This window comes from Myotis myotis, unplaced genomic scaffold, assembly GCF_014108235.1.
Source record: "Myotis myotis isolate mMyoMyo1 unplaced genomic scaffold, mMyoMyo1.p scaffold_m19_p_8, whole genome shotgun sequence".
NCBI lineage: Eukaryota > Metazoa > Chordata > Mammalia > Chiroptera > Vespertilionidae > Myotis > Myotis myotis.
In genome coordinates this window covers 78,504,203-78,529,224 of record NW_023416390.1, presented here as the reverse complement: position 1 = coordinate 78,529,224, position 25,022 = coordinate 78,504,203, and the positions used below count along the sequence as shown (strand labels likewise).

General features: G+C 45.1%; 1 protein-coding gene across 4 annotated transcripts in view; it reads right to left on the bottom strand.

Moving 5' to 3' along the window:
- Positions 1–22,925, bottom strand: part of NCKAP5 (NCK associated protein 5) — a 955,167-nt gene extending 932,242 nt beyond the window's left edge. For 2 of the 4 annotated variants that reach the window (XM_036319677.1, XM_036319676.1), the window contains exon 1: positions 22,555–22,923. The gene's annotated coding sequence lies outside the window, so the exon portion shown is untranslated. Of the gene's footprint in view, positions 1–22,554 lie in introns of all 4 variants that reach the window. The other 2 variants (XM_036319679.1, XM_036319681.1) reach the window with 2 other exon arrangements.
- Between the last annotated feature and the right edge of the window lie 2,097 nt (positions 22,926–25,022).

Here is a 25,022-nt window from a genome sequence, read left to right as displayed (position 1 = left end):
AAAGGCTCTTAGCAATCTGGAATAGCACATGATGGTACGTGATCCATAAAGCAGGAGTTGGTTGTGTTCTTAGACATGTTAACAAAAAAACCTAAGAAAATGCTGCTTTCCGTTTTTTCTCCTTTCTCATAGTCCTTGTATGAATCCTTGAAAAAAGCGATCAGAGAATCTTCTAAGGCAGCCCTCTCCCATGATCCATTGCTGACAATCCAAGTCCTGTCCTCAAAATGTGTCCCATAGGAAGAGTTTCTGCCCCATGAGTTTCTCAGTCCCTCCTACAAACACTCCCTCGTGCAGGGTGCCATGGGGCCGGGAGAGACCACCACAGACCAGCAATGCTCAGTGCCCACGCTTTCTCCCTCTGTTTTTTAGGAAGCAATTTCAGGCACTAGAATTTTGGCAACATAGTTGAAGGGATTAAAAGGCTCAAAACAACAGTGCACAAGTTGGCAGTAATCATAACACTAATCATAATTGCTACGCCATGTCTCTCAGTGCTATAAAAGCACTCACAGTGATGGTACTACTCACTCAGTCCCCCTGCGGCCTTATGACATTTACTAGTGACCTAGTGCACAGATTTGTGCACATTGAAAGGAAATTAATTAGAAGGTGGCCAGTGAGGCCAGTCTGGGTGAGACTGAGTGAGATGGGCTGGGCACGCCCTGGAGCCAACCTCCCGTGCTCCTTCCCTGGCCAGCTGCACCTGAGGCAATGCTGCAGTGCAAAGGTCATCTGCAGAGTGAATAGGGTCCCTCCAGCAGGTGGGGTCCCTCAGCTTGGCCTGCGGGAATCAGACCAAAACCGGCTCTCTGACATGCCTTGAGGGGTCCCAGATTGGGAGAAGGCGATTCTCAGGTGACACACCCCAGAATCTGGCTCCCTCCTTTTTGGTTCCAGGTGCATCACCCAAGAACCACAGCTGCCAAGTCACCACAGCTCGGCAGCTGCTACATTGAGCGTCTGTTCCCTGGTGGTCAGTCATACCTACCAGCCAGTTGGATAGTAGGATGGTCACTTAGCCTTTTATATATATACTAGAGGCCCAGTGCACAAAAATTTGTGCACTTGGGGAGGGGGTCTCTCAGCCCAGCCTGTGCCCTCTCACAGTCTTGGACCCCTCGGGGAATGACCATCTTCTGGCTAAGGCCTGCTCCCCAGCGGATTGGGCCTAAGCTGGCGATCAGACATCCCTCTGGCAGCCCGGCAGCCCTCGGGGGATGTCCTCTTGCAGGCGAGGAGCAGACCTAAGCTTCAGTCAGACATCCTTAGCGCTGCTGAGGAGGCAGGAGAGGCTCCCACCACCACCGCTGTACTGGCAGCCATCAGCCTGGCTTGTGCCTGAGCAGAGCTCCTCCATGTGGGAGCTCACTGACCACCAGAGGGCAGCTCCTTCATTGAGTGTCTGCCCCCTGGTGGTCAGTGTGTGTCATAGTGACCAGTCATTCCCAGTCTTTCTGCTGTTAGGGTCAGTTTGCATATTACCCTTTTACTATATAGGAGGCCTGGTGCACGGGTGGGGGCTGGTTGGTTTGCCCTGAATGGTGTCCCAGATCAGGGTGGGGGTCCCCACTGTGGTTGCTGGCCAGCCTGGGTGAGGGGCTGATGGCTGTTTTCAGGCTGCCTGCACCCCCTTCAGGGTGGGGGTCCCCACTGGGGTGCCTGGCCAGCCTGGATGAGGGACTGAGGGCAGTTTTCAGGCAGTCCAAGCCTGCAACTGAAGCTCCCAGTCTCTCCTATTTTTCTTTTTTATATTCTGGGATTTATTTACCTTCTGTAATTGAAACTTTGTTGTGGCTCCAGCTCCGAGGCCAGCTGGCTAAAAACAGGTATCTGGGATTTGTTTAGCTTCTATAATTGCAACATTGTTGCTTAGAGTAAAGCTCAGAGCTGGGCAGTGGCAGGCAGGGAACCTTGGCTTTCTCCATCACTGGAGCAAGCAAGCCTCCTGTTCACTTCAGCTGCCTGGCTGCCGGCCGCCATCTTGGTTGGCAGTTAATTTGCATATCACCCTGATTTGCTAATGGGAAGCATAGCGGAGGTACAGTTAATTACCATGTCTGTCTATTATTAGATAGGACTAGTGGCCGGGTGCATGAAATTCGTGCACAGGGGATGGGGGGTTGTTCCTCAGCCCAGCCTGCACCCTCTCCAATCTGGGACACTTGGAAGGATGTCCCACTGCTGGTTTACAGGGATCAGGCCCAAACTGGCAGTCAGACATCCCTCTCACAATCTGGGACTGCTGGCTCCTAACCACTCACCTGCCTGCCTGCATGCCTGATTGCCCCTAACCACTCTGCATGCTGGCCTGCTTGCCCCCAACTGCCCCCCACCAGCCTGATCACCCCCAACTTCCCCCATGCCAGTGTGCTCGCCCCCACATGCCCCCCTATTGGCCTCACTCCAAACTTCCCCCCACAGTCCTGATCACCCCCAAGTGACCCCCACTGATGGCCTGCTCGCCCCCAACAGCCCCCCCTCGCCAGCCTGATCACCCCCAATGGCCCTCCCCTCTTGGCTTCTAACTGCCTCTACCTCAGCCCTGCCACCATGGCTTTGTCCAGAAGAACGTCTGGAAGGTCTCCCAGTCTAATGAGCATATTACCCTTTTATTAGTATAGAGGCCTGGTGCATGGGTGGGGGCCAGCTGATTTGCCCTGAAGGATGTCCCAGATCAGGGTGGGGGTCCCGCTAGGGTGCCTGGCCAGCCTGGGTGAGGGGCTGATAGTTGTTTACAGGCTGGTTGAAACCACCTCCCCCCTAGTGGGGACCCTCACCCCATGGGGGTTTGGCCAGTCTGGGTGAGGGACTAAGGGCCGTTTTCAGGCTGGCCAAGCCCCCCAGCGATGGAAGCTCCCAGCCTCTAATTTTTTTTTCTTTATTCTGGGATTTATTTATCTTCTATAATTGAAACTTTGTTGCTTTGAGTGGAGCTCAGAGCCGCCACAGCAAGCTGGAAGCTTGGCTTCCTCCATCATTGGGGCAACCAAGCCTCCTGCTTGCTCCAGGTCTGTGGCTGCCGGCCGCCATCTTGGTTGGGTTAATTTGCATACAGTCTCTTTGATTGGCTGGTGGGCGTGGCTTGAGGTGTAGCGAAGGTATGGTCAATTTGCATGTTTGTCTTTTATTAGTGTGGATAGGTTTGAGTAGAAACATTTCCTGCCTTAAGAGTCCCTCTGTAGACTCAAGATTCAGAACTCTGGCATGTTACAACACACGTGAGGACTTTTGATGCCACTTTATGCACTTCATGCTCCTAGCGACACTTCTGATTTATATGAGGTTCAGCTCTAAGAGGAGAGTTTTAGATTTGAAAAAGACCTTCACGAATGGATAGAAAATTAGCAAACCCTAAAAACTGAAAGCAAAATGAAACAAAGTAACTTGTGTCTTGGTTCGTGGCATAATCTACACATTGAAAGGAACTACTCAGTGACTTTCAGGCACATCCTCAGTGGAATGGATCCTAAGAGGGCGCGCGTACACACACACACACACACACACACACACCCTGAACTAACACAAATCTTAAACTCAGAAGTCATCTTTGTTGGGATATCTATGGAAGTTATTCTGAGGCTATTGCATGCATGTTGTAAAAGAAAACAATTTAGTAATTATGTTGGTGTCACTGTAAATTTATTTTCAGCATTAAGAAACACAGGTGTACAATCAATATGGGTGTTAAAATTCTGTAGTTCTGATTGTAAATCAGAAGAACCTATTTAAATCCATGATGTACTTTATCTTAAAGATAATATATATATCTTAGCCCTGAATAATGAAAAAGGCCTGGAAACAATATCAGGACACTAGCAATGAGCCCTCTAGAAATGACATTGAGTTTTCCAAATACCAATTCCCACCAGAAGGAGGCAGAGTTCCTCCAATAAAAATGGCCTCATGTGAGGCAAGAGACATACATGGGGTGTCACACATTCTGCCTTACCTAGAGAGCAAGGCAGTGGCAAAAACCTCCAAGTCCACACCAAAGAATTCGGTAACCAACCCAAAGAGGCTCTTGCTAGGCATCTTGTTTCAAGATGAAACAAACTGAGCATCGTTAAGATTAACAATTTCTATGAATTGAAACACAGGGAACAGAGGGAGGAATCTCAGAGGGAAGGTAGGGAGGGAGTGGGGGCTGGTAAGAGATTAACCAAAGAATTCATATGTATATATGCATAACCCCTGGATGCATACAATAGTGTGGTGAAGGCCTGGGGGGAGAGTAGGTGCAGAGTGGTGGGGGTCAATGGGGATAAAAAGGGACATCCTTAATACTTCCAACAATAAAGATAAATTTTTAAAAAGAAACACATTAGATATATTTAAATACACCAGTGCATAACGATACTAAAAAAGGAGGGAAAACCCTAATTGATCACCACTGGAGGATGCTAAAGAAGTAACTCATCATTTTGAAAACAATTAAGCAAAAGCAGAGAGTCAATATTTTCCTTTACATATTATACCACAGGTAGCCAGTAGGTGAGGGAAAGTTTCTTTTTATGAAATTATTCTAATAGTAAATGAAGATGAAAGGATCAAATTAGAACATTGGCCCCTAGATCTCTAATGAATTAGTTAATGGATGTAGGCAATACTCACTCACGATTATTATCCCCCTAAGGGAGATAACCTGCTAATGTGTGCACACTGAAGGAAATACATAATGGCATCAAGTTAAAGTAAATATGAATAGAGGAACATGTTAAACAATACCACAGGATTCAATCATCAAAATCTAGAATACAACAAACTTTATAGGACGATTCAGTTTCTTCAATAAATACATCACAAGAAAAATAAAAGAGGATGGAACTTTGCAGTCTGAAGAGAACTGAGAACCAATTGTAATTTAATTCTTAACTTGGATTCCATTCAAAATGTAAAGAAATTATGACACTATTGTGAAAATTTTATATTAAAAATTATATATACTTGGGATATGAAAATGATATTATTGTTATGTTTTTAAAAAGTATCTTTATCTTTCATAGATAGGTGTTGAAATGATAGGATATCTGGGATTCACCCCTAAAAAAATCTGGAACTAGTGAGGAAGTAAGAATAAATAAAAAAGATTGGATATTAGTTGATGATTTTTAATCTGGGTGATAGATCCATAGGGAATTCTCTATACTATACTCTCTAATTTCAATTATATTTAAAATTTTTCAGAGTAAGTTTTTTTAAAGGTATATATATTTTAAATGAAGTTGAAGTAGCTTATATAATATTACAAATCAAAGTACATTTCAGATTAATTAAATAGTTAAATGTTGATAAAGGGTATTGCATAAAACATGAAGACTATATAGATGAATAAATATTTTTATCTTGAGAGTAATAAACTTCCATCTTTGAAGCAATGAAATAAATCACAAAGGAAAATATATTGACTACATAAACGTGAAATTTATTAAATTCTTATATCTTGAAAAACAAAAGGCTGGAAAATATTTGTACACACTATGACAACTTATGGTTATTATTATTCTTTTTAAAAATCAATAAGAAAAACACAAGGATCTCAAGGAAAATAAGTATAAAAAATTTCACAAAGCAGAAAACTGAAATAGCTAATATACTTATCAAAATAATCTCCATGAGTATTTGAAGAAATATGAATTAAAATAGAATTTACAATTCACATATTTTAAAATTTATAATATTTAATGCTGCCTTGAATATTTTATATAGGCACTACAATTGGCTGCTGTTGGAAATGCAAACCAATACACATTTTCTATAGAGTTATTTTGGCACTCCACATTAAGAAACATTAAAAGAGAGTTCATGCTCTGAGGCAGTCCTCCTACTTCTAGAAAATCAGATTGTATGCAAAAACTGCTGCAGCTGCCCAGTTCCTCCCAGTGCTGAGGCCCCTTCTCAGGTGACTCTGCCTCTATCCCATCAGGAGGTGGCGTTTACTTCTCTGTCCTTTGAATCTGGCTTTGGTCATGGTGCCTGCTTTGGCCAGCTGGACTTGAGAGAATGTGACATGACTAAAGACTTAAAAATTACTTGTGAATGGGGCTTTCCCTCTCCTGCTGTCGGGGACCCTTCTGCTGCCATGAATAAGCCTGGGCTAGACTCCTGGAGAATGAGAGACCAGATGGGCAGGGGCCCAATAACCCAGTTGTCCCAGTTGTCCAGACATACGAGTTATGTCGTCTCAGGCCACCCAGCCCCATCAGGGGCGGGATCATCGAATTGGCCGTGTGGATGGGCAGCAGCAGACAGCACGTCTGTGCACAGTGGAGTCCAGAGCAGATGAGAGTCTGTTTCTGAGCATTTATGAGGCCCAACAGACAAAAAGATTCTCTGTCAACCTACAGAATCATGAAAAATAATAAATGTTGGTCATTTGAAGCCATTAATGTTGAAGTGGATTCTTAACAAAAGCTGAATTACTGGAAGTAATCAGGAAAAATGGATAATTGTATATATTCAAAGATGTTCATTTAATATCATTTATAGTAACAAACTGAAAGCAATCTAAATACCCAAGGAAAAATTTGTTAATCATAATAACAACTGCAGACTTAAAGATGATAAAATCATAAAAAACAATGTTTTCAAAATATATGGTATTTTATCATTGATAATTTTATCAATGATGTGAAATTTGTTTTCTTTATTCATCCTCACCTGTATTTTTTCCATTGATTTTTAGAGTGTGGAAGGGAGGGAGGGAGAGGGAGAGAGAGACACATCAATTGGTTGCCTCCTGCACACACACCAGCTGGGGACCAGAATTGAACCTGCTCCCCAGGTTCATGCCCTTGACTGGGAATTGAACCTGTGACCCTTCTATGCATGTGCCGACGCTCTATCCACTGAGCAATACTGGCCAGGGCTCATTGATATGAAATGTTAATGATATTAAAAATATTTACAAGGGAAACTTAAATTAAGAAAGCAGATTATAGACTTGAACGTAAAGTATTATTTTCAATTATGCAAATATATGTGTGTTGTATCACAGATAGAGATTTGACCTGAAGCCTTATTTTAAAAGCTGCTGCTTTGACATTTGCATGCAGTATCTCACCTTATCTTTGGGGAGACTCTTCCCAGCTCCTGTGTGGTCCCCTGAAATTATGCAATGTAAAGCAAGAGCGAACATGTAAAAGTATTGAAGCAATCTGCATACAGAAGGTCCCGAGTGAGAAGTTCTGCTTAATAAATGTAAAACAGATGCATTTTGAAATTACATCTCTGAAGACCGTTCCTTTAGAGAATGTTTCTAGTCTAAACTATATACATTCAAATCATTGCTCATTCTTACAAAGAAGTGATGCTTTCCTGTGAGCAGGTTTTTTGCAGAAGGTGCCGCTCACAGATAGAGTGGTTTAATCTTCTCCTCACTTGGCATCAGAAAAGATCTGGAAACCAAGGTCCATGTTAGGATTAATGCGGCAATAACCTGGACTTTGGGAAATGTTTTCTAAGACTGGGACAAGGGAACCATCAGTCCTGCGGCCAGATAGACCACCCCTGTGTGGGAGGTGGGGTCTCCCATTCTCTAAAGGGAATGAAAGTTCCTGCTTTTAATCATTCTGTAAAAGGGGTTAACAATGGACAATCGATGAAAACGGAGGACAGGGAGGGGACTCTTGGACTCTGCAGGAGTGGGGGAGGGACTTCCTCTCTTTGAGGTTAGGAAAGTCATCTTTATGAGTGGGCATTACTAGAAGCAGTTTGAAGTTTCTTTCTGTGTTACATTCTCTCCTGTATCCCCTAAACTTTAGTAAATACTTCTGAAAAACACAGCTGTTCTCTGCTCTGCACTGGGAATTAGGGACTGAGAAGGGAAGGCCAGAGATAAGCAGTGTTCTGTACTGAAAGGGGGGGGTTCCCCAGGGAAGGGACCCTGGAATTGGTCACACCCTGGGCAGCGGCAGACGCAGCATGTGTAATGCAGAGGAGGCCAGAGCAGATGAGAGTCTGTTTCTGAGCATTTATGGGGACCGAGCCTCTAAAAAACTCAGCCGCTGAGGAACACTTTCGGACAATGACACTGTTGGAACCCAAGCCAGCATCACTGGACATTAAAATCAAAGGTTAAAGAAAACTAACAAGGTGGCCTTATTTTGCTGCCTTGGGCAGATAAGCGCTGCCTGGCTTACTAGTTTCTATGCAGGTATATGGGTTAATAAAAAAAACAGGAAAGAAAAGACTAGAAAGACATGCACCACAGGGTGAGCTAACTGGGTCAACGCTTGCATGGGATTACTAGAAATTTTTCTTTATTTTTGTATACTTTCCACATTTTTGTAAAATGTCTACCATGATGATAATCAGAACCAATGTTGCTTTTTGAAACTTAGCAAGTGGCCTTCTTTTGGCATAAGGTGTAGATGTTGGAAAAGCTGGGGTTCCCAGAACTCTGTGTCTCCCCTGTCTATTTCACTGTCCACCTCCTCTGGGAACGCTTTATTCTATATTCACAGTGATATCATTGCTCCTTCTCATTCTGCAATATCCTTCACATTTTCTCTTCCACGCTGCTGCCTTTAGGTTCTTCCAAGAAAACTTACATTTTCGAGAGGTTTAAGTTACAGCAACGCAACCATCATCAGTAAGAATCCAGTCAATAGCCAAAAAATGAAGAAGCTCTTTGGGGTTGTCTGGCCTTTCCTGGAAATTAAGAAATATTTGCATCTTCACAGTCCCTAGATAGAATAGAAATTTCTTTCTCTGAACCTTTTCTGGAGAATTTCAAAGGGCTTGATGGCTGGCTTGGGGGGGAACCTTCTTCCCTCCGGCACTCTTCCTGCCCACGGCTGCCCATGGTGGCCCACAGAAGCCACACACAGAGATGGGCCACAACCACCACCACCAGCAGCAGGAGCAGCACACAGAGAGGGGCCACCACCACCACCACCACCAGCAGCACACAGAGACGGGCCACCACCAGCAGCAGCACACAGAGACGGGCCACCACCACCACCAGAGGCTAGCAACACCAGCAGCAGCAGCAAGCAGCACACACAGCACGGGCCACCACCCGCAGCAAGCACACAGAGACGGGCCACCACCACCAGCAGCAAGCAGCACAACAAAGACGGGCCACCACCACCACCCACCAGCAGCACACAACAGACACACACAGACACGGCAACCACCAGCCAAGCAGCACACAGCAGCAGCACACACAGACGGGCCCGAACCACCACCACCAGCAGCAGCAGCACACACAGAGACGTGGCCACCACCACCACACAGCACAAGCAGCACAACAGAGACGGGCCACACCCACGCACCACCACACAGCAAACAGCAACACAACCAGACGGGCCACCACCACCACCAGCACAGCACACAGAACGGGCACCACCAACCACCACCAGCCAGCAGCAGCACAACCAGACGACCCACCACAGCAGCCAGCACACACGGCCACCACCACCACCACCACCAGCCACAGCAGCACACAGACAGCGGTGCCACACCACCACCAGCAGCAGCAGCATCACACACGCCACACCGAGCACACACAGAGACTCACCACCACCAGCAGCAGCAGCAGCAGCAACACAACACGACACCCCACCACCACCAGCAGCAGCAGCACACACAGACGGGCCACCACCACCACACCAGCAGCAGCACACAGGACGGGCCACCACCACCACAACCAGCACACAGAACGTGCCACCACACCACCACCACCAGCAGCAGCACACAGAGACGTGGCCACCACCAGCAGCACACAAGAGACGGGCCACCACCACCACCACCAGCAGCAGCAGCAGCACACAGAGACGGCCCACCACCACCACCACCCAACCAGCAGCAGCAACAGGATGGGCACCACCACACCAGCAGCAGCACAGCACACAGAGACGGGCCACCACCACCAGCAGCAGCAACACAGAGAGGGGCACCACCACCACCAGCAGCAGCACGCAGCACACAGAGACGGGCCAACACCACCAGCAGCAGCAGCAGCCAAGCACACAGAGACGGGCCACCACACCACCAGCAGCAGCAGCAGCACACAGAACGGGCCACCACCACCATCACCACCACCACCACCAGCAGCAGCACACAGAGACGGGCCACCACAAGCAGCAGCAGCAGCAGCAGCAGCAGCAGCAGCAGCACACAGAGACGGGCCACCACCACCACCACCAGCAGCAGCACACAGAGACGGGCCACCACACCACCACCACCAGCAGCAGCACACAGAGACGGGCCACCACCAGCAGCAGCACACAGAGACGGGCCACCACCACCACCACCACCAGCAGCAGCACACAGAGACGGGCCACCACCACCACCACCACCAGCAGCAGCACACAGAGACGGGCCACCACCAGCAGCAGCAGCAGCAGCAGCACACAGAGACGGGCCACCACCACCACCAGCAGCAGCAGCACACAGAGACGGGCCACCACCACCAGCAGCAGCAGCAGCAGCACACTGAGACGGGCCACCACCACCACCAGCAGCAGCAGCAGCACACAGAGACGGGCCACCACCAGCAGCAGCACACAGAGACGGGCCACCACCACCACCACCACCACCAGCAGCACACAGAGATGGGCCACCACCACCACCACCAGCAGCAGGAGCAGCACACAGAGAGGGGCCACCACCACCACCACCACCAGCAGCAGCACACAGAGACGGGCCACCACCACCACCAGCAGCAGCAGCAGCACACAGAGACGGGCCACCAGCAGCAGCAGCAGCAGCAGCAGCACACAGAGACGGGCCACCACCACCACCACCACCAGCAGCAGCACACAGACACGGGCCACCACCACCACCAGCAGCAGCAGCAGCACACACAGACGGGCCACCACCAGCAGCAGCACACAGAGACGGGGCACCACCACCACCAGCAGCAGCAGCAGCACACAGAGACGGGCCACCACCACCAGCAGCAGCAGCAGCAGCACACAGAGACGGGCCACCACCAGCAGCAGCACACAGAGATGGGGCACCACCACCACCAGCAGCAGCAGCAGCACACAGAGACGGGCCACCACCACCAGCAGCAGCAGCAGCAGCACACAGAGACGGGCCACCACCACCAGCAGCAGCAGCAGCAGCACACAGAGACGGGCCACCACCACCACCACCAGCAGCAGCAGCACACAGAGACGGGCCACCACCAGCAGCAGCACACAGAGACGGGCCACCACCACCACCACCACCACCAGCAGCAGCACACAGAGACGGGCCACCACCACCACCACCACCAGCAGCAGCACACAGAGACGGGCCACCACCAGCAGCAGCACACAGAGACGGGCCACCACCACCACCACCACCAGCAGCAGCACACAGAGACGGGCCACCACCACCACCACCACCAGCAGCAGCACACAGAGACGGGCCACCACCACCACCACCACCAGCAGCAGCACACAGAGACGGGCCACCACCACCAGCAGCAGCAGCAGCAGCACACAGAGACGGGCCACCACCACCACCAGCAGCAGCAGCAGCACACAGAGACGGGCCACCACCACCATCACCACCACCACCACCAGCAGCAGCACACAGAGACGGGCCACCACAAGCAGCAGCAGCAGCAGCACACAGAGACTGGCCACCACCACCACCACCAGCAGCAGCACACAGAGACTGGCCACCACCACCACCACCAGCAGCAGCAGCACACAGAGACGGGCCACCACCACTACCACCACCAGCAGCAGCACACAGAGACGGGCCACCACCAGCAGCAGCAGCAGCAGCAGCAGCAGCACACAGAGACTGGCCACCACCACCACCACCAGCAGCAGCACACAGAGACGGGCCACCACCACCACCACCAGCAGCTGCACACAGAGACGGGCCACCACCACCACCACCAGCAGCTGCACACAGAGACAGGCCACCAGCAGCTGCACACAGAGACGGGCCACCACCACCACCACCAGCAGCAGCACACAGAGACGGGCCACCACCACCACCACCAGCAGCTGCACACAGAGAGGGGCCACCACCACCACCAGCAGCAGCTGCACACAGAGACAGGCCACCACCACCACCACCACCAGCTGCACACAGAGACAGGCCAGCAGCAGCAGCAGGACAGAGACGGGCCACCACCACCAGCAGCAGCAGCAGCAGCAGCAGCAGCACACAGAGATGGGTGACCACCAACTCGCATCTGTAAAGCCCGCAGCCAAGGCTGGCCCAGAGCACCTGGCCTTTTCCTGCAGAACAGTGTGCAGAAGGAAGTGACTAGTAAACTAAGGAGTTCATCCTTCACTTTCTCTGCCCAAAGCCGGTGCCCAAACACTAGTGAGCTTGGGGAAGGAGGCCCACAACGTGGAGGAAAGGGTACAGGCAGGGAAGTCATGTTCGGAACACAAATTGTCCGCTTCAGAACCTGACTAGGGTGAGCGCTGCCAAGGACAGGGCACCGAGACCACCGTGACCCTTCCTGTGCGAATGGCAGCTGTCATCAGCCAACCAGGCGCTGTCTCTCTCCACACTCAGGCAGTCTCACAGCTTTTCTCAGCACATTACTGAAGGCAACCGGTGCCAACTGACGCGTCTGCATGGGAGGGACAGCCCTCCGCCATGCCCGCCTAAGGCAAACATTCTCCTCATCTGTAGTGCACCGTCAAGTTAAGATGCCTCAAGGGTCAGAGATACAAGCAGGAAGAAGCATATGAATGCAGGAATACGGGCAGGCTCAGGCAATGAGCAGAATGTCAGAAAGCATTGAGATAGAGAGGGACACAGCTACTTTCATGAAGCGATTATTAAAAACCAAGCAGTTTGCATCTCAGAAACCCAGTTAATCCACATCCCAACCCTGAGAGACGGACAGAATCAACTTCATTTTACAGATTAATAAACGGTTCAGGAAGTGCATGTCACAATGCGGAAGCAGAGCTGGGTGGGATTTAAACCCATGTCAGTCTGATGAGAAAACTCAACTACTTTCAATGACAAAAATAGCAGGTAACCAAAGGATAGAAATATGGTGACTGATTGGGCTCATGAGTAGATCTATTTTACCGAAAATCCCATAATCTCAAGAAGACTACACTGTCTAGGGCTGGGGTTGAAGGGGGAGATCCCTGAGTTGTTCAGCACTCAGCAGGGCCTCCTTCCTCCTGAGCACAGAACACAGCTAATCCTTCACCCCAAAACCCACCCCTGCACATGGGTAGATGGAGACGTTTTCCAGCCACTCAGTCTTACCCTGATCACTGTGCAGCTCCTCTCTGGCTACTACCTGTCAAGCATCTCTCTTACTTGCTGAATTTTTCATACATGAAGTAATGGAACGCAGAGCTATGAGCTGTATACTATCCCTTTGGTTTCCATTTAAATTTACAGCTTGCCAGTATGAAGAGTCCCGAGGCGCTAACTAAGGTGGTGATTATACTGTCCATCAATTAGCTTGCATTTTGACACAATGTTCATGGCCCTGTTCCACTCCTTTGTAACAAAGGACTGCTTAACTCAACACACACACACACACGCGCGCTTTCTCCCAGGCATTTTACTGAGTTACAGAGTGTGTGTCACCCAGATGTGCCTGCCACAATAGATTAGTTGTACTGGAAACATTACCAGAAACATATTTATGCTAGTAAACTCCCACAGCTGAGACCGGCTTTTCACGACAATACTATTTTTCCACCACCCCACTCTAGAATTAATTATCCTGTTGCCATGTTACATTACTTGCCACACTTAACATTTGCAAGCTAGAAAAATTTTTGTTTGATAGTTTTCCAGGGAAAATCACTTTTATGGAATCTTCATTTCTGCATATAGAAACCCTCTGTGTACTTTTTAACATTTTAAAAAAAAATGATTGATTGATTTTAGAGAGAGAGTAGAAGGGAGGAAGGAAGAGACAGAGAGAAGAGAGAGGGGGAAACTTCAATTTTGTTGTTCCACTTATTTATGTATTCCTTGGTTGATTCCTGTATGTGCCCTGACCGGGATCAAACCTGCAACCTTGGTGTATTGGGCAGGACAACTCTCTACCAACTGAGCTACCTGGCCAGGGCCCTCTGTGTACGTTTTAGATGATTATGATAATAAGGATCAAGTAGCTGGAAGTGGTACAGACGCAGGGTTGCTAGACAAAATATAGGATACCCAGTTAAGTTTGAATGTCAGATAAACAATGAATTTTTTAAGTGTAAGGATGTCCCATGCAATATATAGACATATGCTAAAAAATTAATCATTGCGTATCTGCAATTCAACTTAAACTAATGGACTATATTTTGATTTATAAAATCTGGCAATCCTATGTAGACAGAAGAATAAAGAACAAGATTCACAGGTATTACCAATACTTGGAGGCTGACATAACAGTGCAATCTATTAGGACAAACGATCTCAATAGGCATAAGCTTCCTACCTCTTTTATGCATTGCAATTATTTTAAAGTAGATGGAAAAAAGGGATTTGGAGAAATGAATGAACATATTTCAAAGACCATGGAGGTTACTGGGCTTTTTCTGAGAGGACCTTTTCATGAGAGTCTAGAAATCCCCAGTCATATGACCATCAGTATGCCAAGAGATCCAACATGGAAATGAGACTTCCCCATAATATGGGAGGTTAATTGAAATACTCTTACCAATGGAAAATGAAGACTCATACTTATGTAGCTCTAACAGTTTTTCTAAGTTGATCTTTTTTTTAAAAATATAAAACTGGTATGATACTCTAAGGCCTATCAAATATGTCCTCATAATCACTAAAGACAAGTACCTTAACTAAATAATCAATAAATCAATTGAAGGCTACTAAATAGACAGTACTATGCTCAGAATTAAGATGATAAAGTGAAAAAGATAGTTTGCACCGAGGAAATACATGTGTTGCCTGAAAAGCACCAATAACATACTAAAATGAGCAACCAGCTGAGGTGGGAGTGGGCCAGCCTTCACCAAGGGGAAATCTGAACTTAAGCGTGAAGGAAGGGTATGATTTCAATACACAGGCAGTGAACAGCAGATATTCTAGTATTTTGAACAAAGGCAGACGAGTGAAGCAACATCACGGTCCAAGAAGCACAGAATAGTTCAGTGATTGGAGAGTTTGGTAGCTGAGAAAATTGCCATGTTACATTGAGAAAATTGAAGAGGGAGTAGCTAAGAGTCCTATTACAGAGAATTTTAATGCTAAGATTTTATATTTTGGCAATAAAAGGTTATCAAAAATTTTCAAGGTCAAGAATGGATACAAGGTCTGGTTTTAAAAATATTATCATAGAAAACAATATGAAAGCTTCCTACAAAGTTCAGAGATCCGGATACTGGCTTAGGAGTAGGCTGTCTGTCCAAGAGGCATGTTTATATCAAAGAAGAAGCAACAGGAAAGAGCCATAAAAAAGGACTGACAATGGCTGGTCACAGAAGAACAATAAGAAGACTCCGGAGTCACAGAGGCAGTGACAGAGAGAGGTTAGCCAAGAAATGAGAGCTTTCCAGTAGGCAACTCCCAAGAAGAGGCCTTGGGATTTAGCAGGAAAGCACCCTGGGCAGAATTTTCAGACAGCATTTTTAGATCCTGGAAGGGCAAGGGTATGATTAGAGTGACTGGGAGCATTTCTGTGGCCAGCAATATAACCGATAAAACACATAACTTTCAAATTCATATCTCACTTGGAAGGGAAAAATGAAAGGAAGGGAAAAATCCTAGGGGAAAAACAAACAAACAAAAAACAACCAATCAAAAGGGAAGCAGAAAACCAGTGAGAAAAGCAAATACTGAATCAGTGACTATGCTGATGGAATTTCCCCATGCCAGGGACCTAGAGCCACTCTGGGGAAAGGACACAAAGTCTCCACCAGGCGGGGAGCTGGAACTTAGACGCCCCACAGAACCCAAGACCTTTAAAGAGGAGATGCTTCATGAAATGGTGGATTAGAAAACAACAACAACAAAACTACTCACAAAGGAAGATAATATGACATTTATTATAGAAGCTTCAGCTCTTGTTAATAAAACCTACCCAACCCCTAGTTATTAGTAGCCAGAAAAAAATCTAGGACAAGTATTTCATGGGATATACTTAATACTAAAAAAAATATTTATTCATATTTTTAAGTTAAACTGTGTGCCCTGGCCAGGTGGCTTATTTGATTGCAGTGTCATCCTGTACATCAAAAGGTGGCGGGTTCTATTTCTAGTCATGACACATACTTAGGTTGTGGGTTCGATCCCCATTGGGAGCCAACTGATCAAAGTTTCTCACTCACACAGATGTTTCTCTCTTTCTCCCCCTTCCTCTCTTTCTAGAGTTAATAAAAACATATCCTCAGGTGAGGATTTAAAAAAAAAGGTTAGGTATTTATTTTCTAAATCTGTCAAACTTTTCTCTCCCTCACCCATAACTAAGAATTTTTTAATTCAGACCAATTCCATGAGAGCCTGAGGCTCAAAATTTATGCAAACATCAGGGATTGTAAAACCACAAGCCAAAATACCAGCTCAATGTTGTCCTCAATTGGTAGCTTCCAAAAATGTATAGCAGAAGCAAATGGGAAAGAATAAACACGCACACAGGGCTCTCTGGATTCCCACAGAAAAAGAGCAGTCAGTGTAGGTACTCAATTCAGAATTATATCTAAGGAAACAAGAGAACAAGGAAAGGAGGTTGTAGAACTAAAATCATGAAAATAGACCTCCTAGGTCCTCATATATCATAATTTACAAGAAATAACAAAACAATCTTGAAATAGAATCAAATTGGACTTACAGACAATAAAATGTAATCACTGAAACATAATTGAGGAGAGAAACCAAGATGCGGCATAGGTAAACACCGGAAATTGCTGCCTCCCACAAAAAATTCAAAAATACAATGAAAAGACAAAACGGACATCATCCAGAACCACAGGAAGGCTGGCTGAGTGGAAATTCTACAACTAGAAGGAAAGAGAAAAGCACACTGAGATTCAGAGGAGGTGCGGAAGTGTAGAGGTATGGAGGCGCACGCGGCAAGGGCTGGCAATTGAGGATGTGGCTGTCTTTTTGAATCAGGAGGGAGTCACAAGCCCCTGACTGCTCTGAACTCCAGTTCCGGGTGAGTCTCTGGGGAGAAACTGGACTGTCTGGCAGCGGGCAGAACTCAGAACTCGAGGGCGGCTTTCTCTCAAAGATGCTTGCAACGATTACCAAGACACTGAGACATGGGTCCCCTTAGGGCAGGGCTGAGGATCAGACATAGCTGCTTGCTCCGCCCTGTTGATTCCCTGAGACCCCACTCCAGCCAAGCTGCAGCAGAGGCTTTTGCATATGAGTGCCCTGGGCCTTTGCAATCTGAAAATTACATAAGAAACTGCAGTTGGGCCAGACAAACTCAGAACTTCCAAGAGAAGGCCCAAGGTCCCACAGCAGCTTGCATTGCTTCACAGCTGGGCTTCATTTGGGCACCTCCAAACCCCAAACAAGGAAGGGGAATCTGCAGATCTCCTTGTAGCTCCTGCTGGGTAGCCTCAGGCAGAGACTAAATTAGCATCTCCTTAGATCCAAGAGCCAGTGTACCCAGTGGTCAGAGTGGGACCATCCAGATTACAACTCCTCAGATCCATAAGGGACACACTCAGGGGGAAGACTCAGTGAGCACCAAAGCCCCACTGAAGCAAGTCTTGCCTCATAAGGGTGTCTTCCGCACAGAAGTTCTCCCACTACAGACACAACTGATTCTCACAGCCAATTGGCCTGGAGGTCAATTCCTCCCAGTGTTACCTACAACAATCAAGGCTTAACTACAAGACTGTGCACAAAGCCCACAAGGGATGGACCAAGAGTGTCCACCTCAGGTAATTGGGGAGGCTGAGCCACTGGGCCCTACAGGACACCTAGCACACAAAGCCACTCTACCAACACAGGGAAGCATAAAAAATGTGGAGACAAAGAAACAGGGCACAAATGACAGAAATGGAGGAAAACAAATGACTAGATATAGAGTTCAAAAACACACTTTTAAGGTTTTTCAAGAACTTTCTAGAAACCGCAGATAAATTTAGTAAGACCCTCAAAAAGACTGGTGAGACCGCCGATAAATGTAGTGAGACCCTCAAGAAATCTAGTGAGACCTTCGAGGTTATGAAAAAGGACCAACTAGAAATTAAGCATACACTGACTGAAATAAAGGATATTATGCAGAGTTCCAACAGCAGACTAGAGAATTGCAAGAATCAAGTCAAAGATTTAAAATACAAAAAATCAAAAAAAACACACCAACAACCGGAAAAGTAAAATGAAAAAAGAATCCAAAAATACAAAGATAGTGTAAGGAGCCTCTGGGATAGCTGCAAGCATGCCAACATCCGAATTATAGGGGTGCCAGAAAAAGAGAGAGAGCAAGATATTGAGAACCTATTTGAAGAAATAATGACAGAAAACTTCCCCTACCTGGTGAAAGAAATAGACTTACAAGTCCAGGATGCTCAGAGAACTCCAAACAAAAGGAGTCCAAAGAGGACCACTCCAAGACACATCATAATTAAAATGCCAAGAGCAAAAGACAAAGAGAGAATCCTAAAAGCAGCAAGAGAAAGACAGTCAGTTACCTACAAGGGAGTACCCATATGACTGTCAGCTGATTTCTCAACAGAAACTTTGCAGGCCAGAAGGGAGTGGCAAGAAATATTCAAAGTGATGAATGCCAAGAACCTACAACCAAGATTACTTTATCCAGCAAAGCTACCATTCAGAATTGAAGGTCAGATAAAGAGCTTCACAGATAAGGAAAAGCTAAAGGAGTTCATCACCACCAAACCAGTATTATAGGAAATACTGAAAGGTATCCTTTAAGAAGAGGAAGAAGGAGAAAAAGGTAAAGATACAAATTATGAACAACAAATACACATTTATCAACAAGTGAATCTAAAAATCAAGTGAATAAATAATCTGATGAACAGAATAAATGGGTGATTATAATAGAATCAGGGGCATAGAAAGGGAGTGGACTGACTATTCTTGAGGGGGAAAGGGGTGAGGGGGATGCGGGAAGAGACTGGACAAAAATTGTGCACCTATGGATGAGGACAGTCGGGGGGGTGAGGGCGGAGGGTGGGATGGGAACCGGGTGGAGGGGAGCAATGGGGGGAAAAAATAGGAACAACTGTAATAATCTGAACAATAAAGATTTAATTTTAAAAAAAGAAACATAATTGAAATATAATTATTGAAATTAAAAACTCAATGGGTAGTTTAAAAAGCAAACTGGATAGAATATGGAAGAGCAAATCAATAAACTAGAAGATAGATTTTTTTAAAGTTTATAGACTATAACAAATGGAGCTAATGAGATGATAAATGAGAGTTTTACAAAAATGTAAAATAAAATTTAACATACACGTAATTGAAGCTCCAGAAGGAGACAATGTTTGAAAATACACACACACACACACACACACACACACACACACACACACACACAAAATGTCCTTGATGAAAAACATGAATCGTCAGATTCAGAAAGGACAAAACTTTTAAAGTAAATTTTTTAAATTAAGAAAACCTTTTAATCCACACTTAGACATACCACAGCAATACTAAAGGTCAAAAAGACAAACATGACCTTAAAGCAGTCAGAGAAAGTTACTTCGAATATATGCCACCAACAAAGAAAAAAAAGTAGAATAATAAATCTCTCAGAAGCCTTAAGAAAATAACTTACAATTTCATACCTACCTAAATCCCCACTCTAGAATTAAGTTAAAGAAAATATATTTTCTGACCAAAATTTTAGAGTTTCCATAAATAGACTTTCACTAAAAGAATAACTACAGAAAGTCTGAAAGGAATGGTGAGCAAAGAAATAGTTAAATGTATAGGAAAATCGAACCAAACAGTAAAAAAATAATGTGATAATGTCAAATTAGGGATGTACAAAAACAAGATGGACCTAAAATATTATATAACAATAAAGAGTTTACATGAGATTTTTTTCCATGAGGGAAGAGATAGTTATTGGATTAAGCTAAGCATCCATTTAGAATTTTAAGGGTAACTAGTAAAAGAACAGAAATTGTCTTTTAAAAAATAAAGCAGAAATTAATTAAAACAAAACACAGTAATTAAGACTAAAAAAGCTCTTTGAAACTACTCTAAATAATTATAGATGTCATTACATCCAAATGTTAAGTTTCTGTTAATCACAAGACCAATAAAAGGATTTTTAAAAATAGAACAAACAAAACAGGCACAGAGTGGGAGAGCTATTTTAAACAGGTGCATACAGAGTAAAACTCCCAAATATGAGACACCTACAAGGCAAAAAGAAAAAGGCAAACAATTCACAGAGGTGTAAAAATGGCAAAAAGATAGGAAAAAGCAATTCAGAAAAGAGGAAACATAAATGACTAATAGGTACAAGGTAACCTGCTCAGTCTTAATCATAACCAAAACACCTCTCTGAGGTACCACCTATCGAATAAGCAACAATTAATTAATGTGGGCAATACCACTTGTTGCAGAGGATGTAGAGCAATGGGAACACTTATGTTTTTTACTGGTTGGAGTATAAGTTGGTTCAATTACTTGACGAACAAATGGCGACCTCCAGTAAACCTGACAAGACATAATCCTCACCATTCAGCAACTCTACTCTGAGGTATATACCCTTAAAAACTCTTGCACATGTACACCAGGGGAATGATCATGGCAAAAGGATTCAAAACAAGAAAAAAATTGGTATATAGTGACAAGTGAAATCAGTGACATGCTTTCTCTACACTGGCTGGTAAGAACCTAACTGGATCTGGGGCTTCACACCCCATGGTCCCCTAAACATCTGCAGCTTTGTGCCCAACGATTGCAAACAGCTCACACTTTACCCTCAGACTGTTCACCACAAAAGCAGTCGGACTGTCCTCAAGTCCCATGAGGCTCTGTTTAGCTCACAGAAAGGGAGAGCAACAGGGCGGGAACATCTCAGCAGTAGAACCTCTCTGCATCCCAAGGCACTGGGGCTCAAGCACACCCCTGGAGAGGATTCCAAGAGGCCCCTCTGACCACTCTCCTGCCTGCGCCCTGTGTGCACCAAGGGATAATGCTGGTACCTGCCCCGAACCCTTGACACAAAAGTTGCAAACCACGTGTCCACCAACAGAAGAGTATGTGATTACATGGTGGAGTTCACACATCGGAACACCATCATCATGGGTGAATCTCACCAAAACAATAATGAATGAAAATACAGAAATACCAAGTTACAGAGGAATACATACAGTATAATACCACTTCTATAACGTTTAAAATGTGAAACACAATATGACATACGGTTTGGGCATGCATACATACTTAGTCCTATTATAAAGGTGATATGGGAATGGTAATTACCAAATCTAAATTCGAGATAGCAGTTGCATCACTGCCTATCTGGAGGAAGTGAAATGTGATTAGGGATGGGTACACAGAAGCATCAATGTTACTGGTAATGTTTTATTTAAGCCAAGCAGTGATACACAGCTCTTTACTCTGTTCTTCTATACGCTTTCTTACCTTAAACATTTTAAAATAAATGTTTCAAATGAATGAATCTGAGGTAAGGAAGCAGAGTTAGTTAATATCACTCTTGGCAAAGGAGGAAATTCACAAGGGTTGACAACAGTTTATTTCAGGTTAGGGGGATCTAGAGCCCCTTGAAGATCTCCCAAAGGGATTCAATAAGAAGAGAGACATTCTCCAGAATGTTCTAAAATCATGCTATAGCACTGAAGTGACTATAAATAAAAGCATATCTTCACTGGCCTAGGGAAGTGAACTATACAATAATTTTATTTTAATTAATCAAGCTTCTGTACAACAAATATTCATTTTGCCTCTCTTTTAATATTCTAAACAAGCCCTACAAAAACTTGCAAATAAGCCACTTTCTAGATTCCCTATGCAAATATCAATTTTAGACTGGAATCGCACTGATATTCATTGAATATACTTCTGGTCTGCCAAGGTACCTCTGTCTATAAGTACTTCCTCAATGAATGAATGAGTAAATACAAATCTCTTAAAGAACCAGTGTGTGTTTAAATGGCTCAAATTCACGGTGATTTAAGCCAAAGCACAATTATCTAATAAATAAGAACAAGTACAAGTCAAGCACCACGCTAGGCACTAGAGCTGTGAAGACAGTTACACTGCTTCCTAAGAATTCATGCCAAATTTGTGTCACAAATTTTATCACCTCTTTTGGAAATGACTCCCCGTTCTCCTATGCCCCTTTTGAAAACATGATGTTGCTCAATTTTTCTCTTTACCCCTACTCAGCAAACAGACTAGGTAAAGGTAGATAAAAGTGACAGGTAAACTGTAGAGTCAAATAGTTGCTCTTCGATATTTGGAGATCTGTGGTGATTATATGCATCTCTATTCATGTGGAATCAGATGTTTTTAGTTGTAAGAGCAGCAAATGTTAGCAACAGGTATTTCTCTGCTTTTTCAGTAAAAGGTTCCAATTAGTCTCATTCCTTCTATTGTCTAATTGAAGTTCTAATTAAAGTTCTAATTCAAACAATAAGATTATTTTTATGAGAGAACATATACAGCTCTAATTCATTTTAAGAGATATATAATTTTTACCTTTCTCAGTCATCGAGTGGCTTCTTCCACGGCTGCATCTGGTTCTGTGTTTTCTGGCCACCAAGAGCGAGGTTCCTCAAACTTGGTCTATGACGCTAGTCCATTGCCAGAGGCTGCCAAGAATGGGAAGACTCGGGAAATAGGGTTTCTGGATCAGGCCAGAGTCAGGCACCCATGGCCCTGCTTATGGCCATCTCCGGCTCCTGCCTGGCTGTGCCTGGCACTAACAGAGGGGAGATGAAGGCGAGCACGTGAGCACAGCTTCCTGCCAGGGCAGGAGCCAGCCCTCAGGCCTTAGCCCGAGAGCCTGCTGTGGGAGGCTGTGGTTCGTCCAGTTAAACCAGCTCAACCCGAGGGAACCCTGTGCCTCAGCATGTAGGGACTAGAGTTCAAACTCTTCCAGAGTAGGCTTCCCATCCATCGGCTCTGCCGTGTAAATGGGACATCTATTGCAGCAAGATGTTACGCTCCATCTAATGGCCAGTACGTCTACCCTGGGTAATGCTCATCGGCCCAAGTCATAGTTCACCATGTTCCCCAGAAAAACATATATAATGCCTTGTCTTCAGAGTTAGCGGCCTCTGCCTGTTGTTTCCATTGCAACTATTCACAAAGGAGTGTGACTCGGTCAGCCAGACAGGACGGCAGGGAAATGTTGTTGAGACACCCTAATGAGGGGGGCTTGGGAGGTAAAATGTTCACAACTAGAGCATAGTCTTTGTGGAGTGAGGCTACTGTGTTTGCAAGCAGGCAGAACTGCAAAAATTCAAAACTGCGATACCAGTGACATTTCACATTGCCCTGAAAGAGTGACCGGAAATACTATTTTCAGGGCAACTGTTATGCACTTGAGATCAAGTAGTGAGAAACCCAATTGCTGGGGACCTGGCTTCCTGGCTTCCTGTAGCAGTTGGTTCATTCATTTATAACAGTAAATAAATGTTATGGAAGTTCATGTAGAAAGCATGATCTAAATGGTTAAATATGAAAGGCTTGCATCAGGGCCAGCCGTGCGTTTCTGGCAGGGGAAGTACAAGTTTGTTCAGAATGTCTTTTTTTAGATTACTTTGAGGAAGAATGTCATCCTTGGGATACTGCAAACCATAGCAAGTTTCGTCTTTCTTTCTTTTTTTTTTCTTTCTTTATGGAATGAGAAATGACATCAGTTTACATGTCATCTGAGAATAAAGGAATTTATTTTGTTGAAAGGCATCCAAATCTCCCTCTCTTTGGGAGGCTTTGTTACCGAAACAAACTTTATCATTGTTAATTATATGGCCATTTATGGGGTTGGTAGCTAAATAGAAGATTGTTTCATCAACAAGCCTGTATGTTTAGACATATTTTATTGACCTAGTGATTTAATCAATGTGTACCCATGACAATCTTAAGGAAATGCTAACATTTAAAGCCCCATTACTCTAAACTCAGTAGGAAAATTCCATGAAGTAAAGGAAGACCATATATATGCAAAATATTATCTGAAATTATCTCAACCAAACCCACAATTCCTCCCTGGCCTACAAAATTTCTCTTTCTCCTGTCTTTTCTACAGTGATAAATGAATTCCAGCCACTTCCTAAGCCAGGATCCCAAGATTCATCCCTGGGTCCCCTCTTCCTAGCCCCTTCATCCATTTGCTATCTCAGCTGGAGCTTCCAATGCGTTAATTGTTCTCAAGTATATCCACACTGCCACTGCCTCTATTCAGTCGCCTGACATGCTTCACCTGAATTAATCCAATAATCTCCCAAACAATCTCCTTGCCTTCAATCTTCCATCTACAATCCACTCTCCAATGAGCTCCACTATCCCATTCGAACTCACTTTCCAAAGTCTCCATGTGATACCTAAAGCCCTCATGACCTGAGTCAGCTTTTCTCCCTCCTTTTCACTCGATTCTTCCTTTCACATTTGCTATGCCAGTCACAGGGACATCATTGTTCTTGAGAGCACCATGCTCTCTCACCTGTAAGCCTTCAATCTTTGGCTCCTTCTGCCTAGAAAACACTTCTTCCAGGGTCTCCAACCCTTCCTGAAACCTTTACCTGTTGGATTCCCAGTTGTCTTTTAGGACTAACCTGTGGCATTACTTCCACATGGAAACCTTCTCGGACATGCCCTGCCCCTACACCTTGGTTAAATGCCCTCTGGATGTTCTCTGGTGCTAAGTGCTCAACATATTTGTGGAATGAATCCTTTACCCTATTAAACATTTCCAACCCCACAAAACCTCTGATATGACCATGATCATTTTCCTGCCATCCCATGAACATGCCATATCCATACCCCCCTCCACATCTTGGCCCACACCGTTCATTCACGTTGGAATGGTTTCCTTCTTCCTCGGGGAAGATTTCTCTGAACATTTCAACCCTAGACAATATTTTTTACCTCTGAATACTGGCACATTTTGCATGTTTCTCATTTGACATATATTTATACATAGTGCTAGTGACATCATTTAT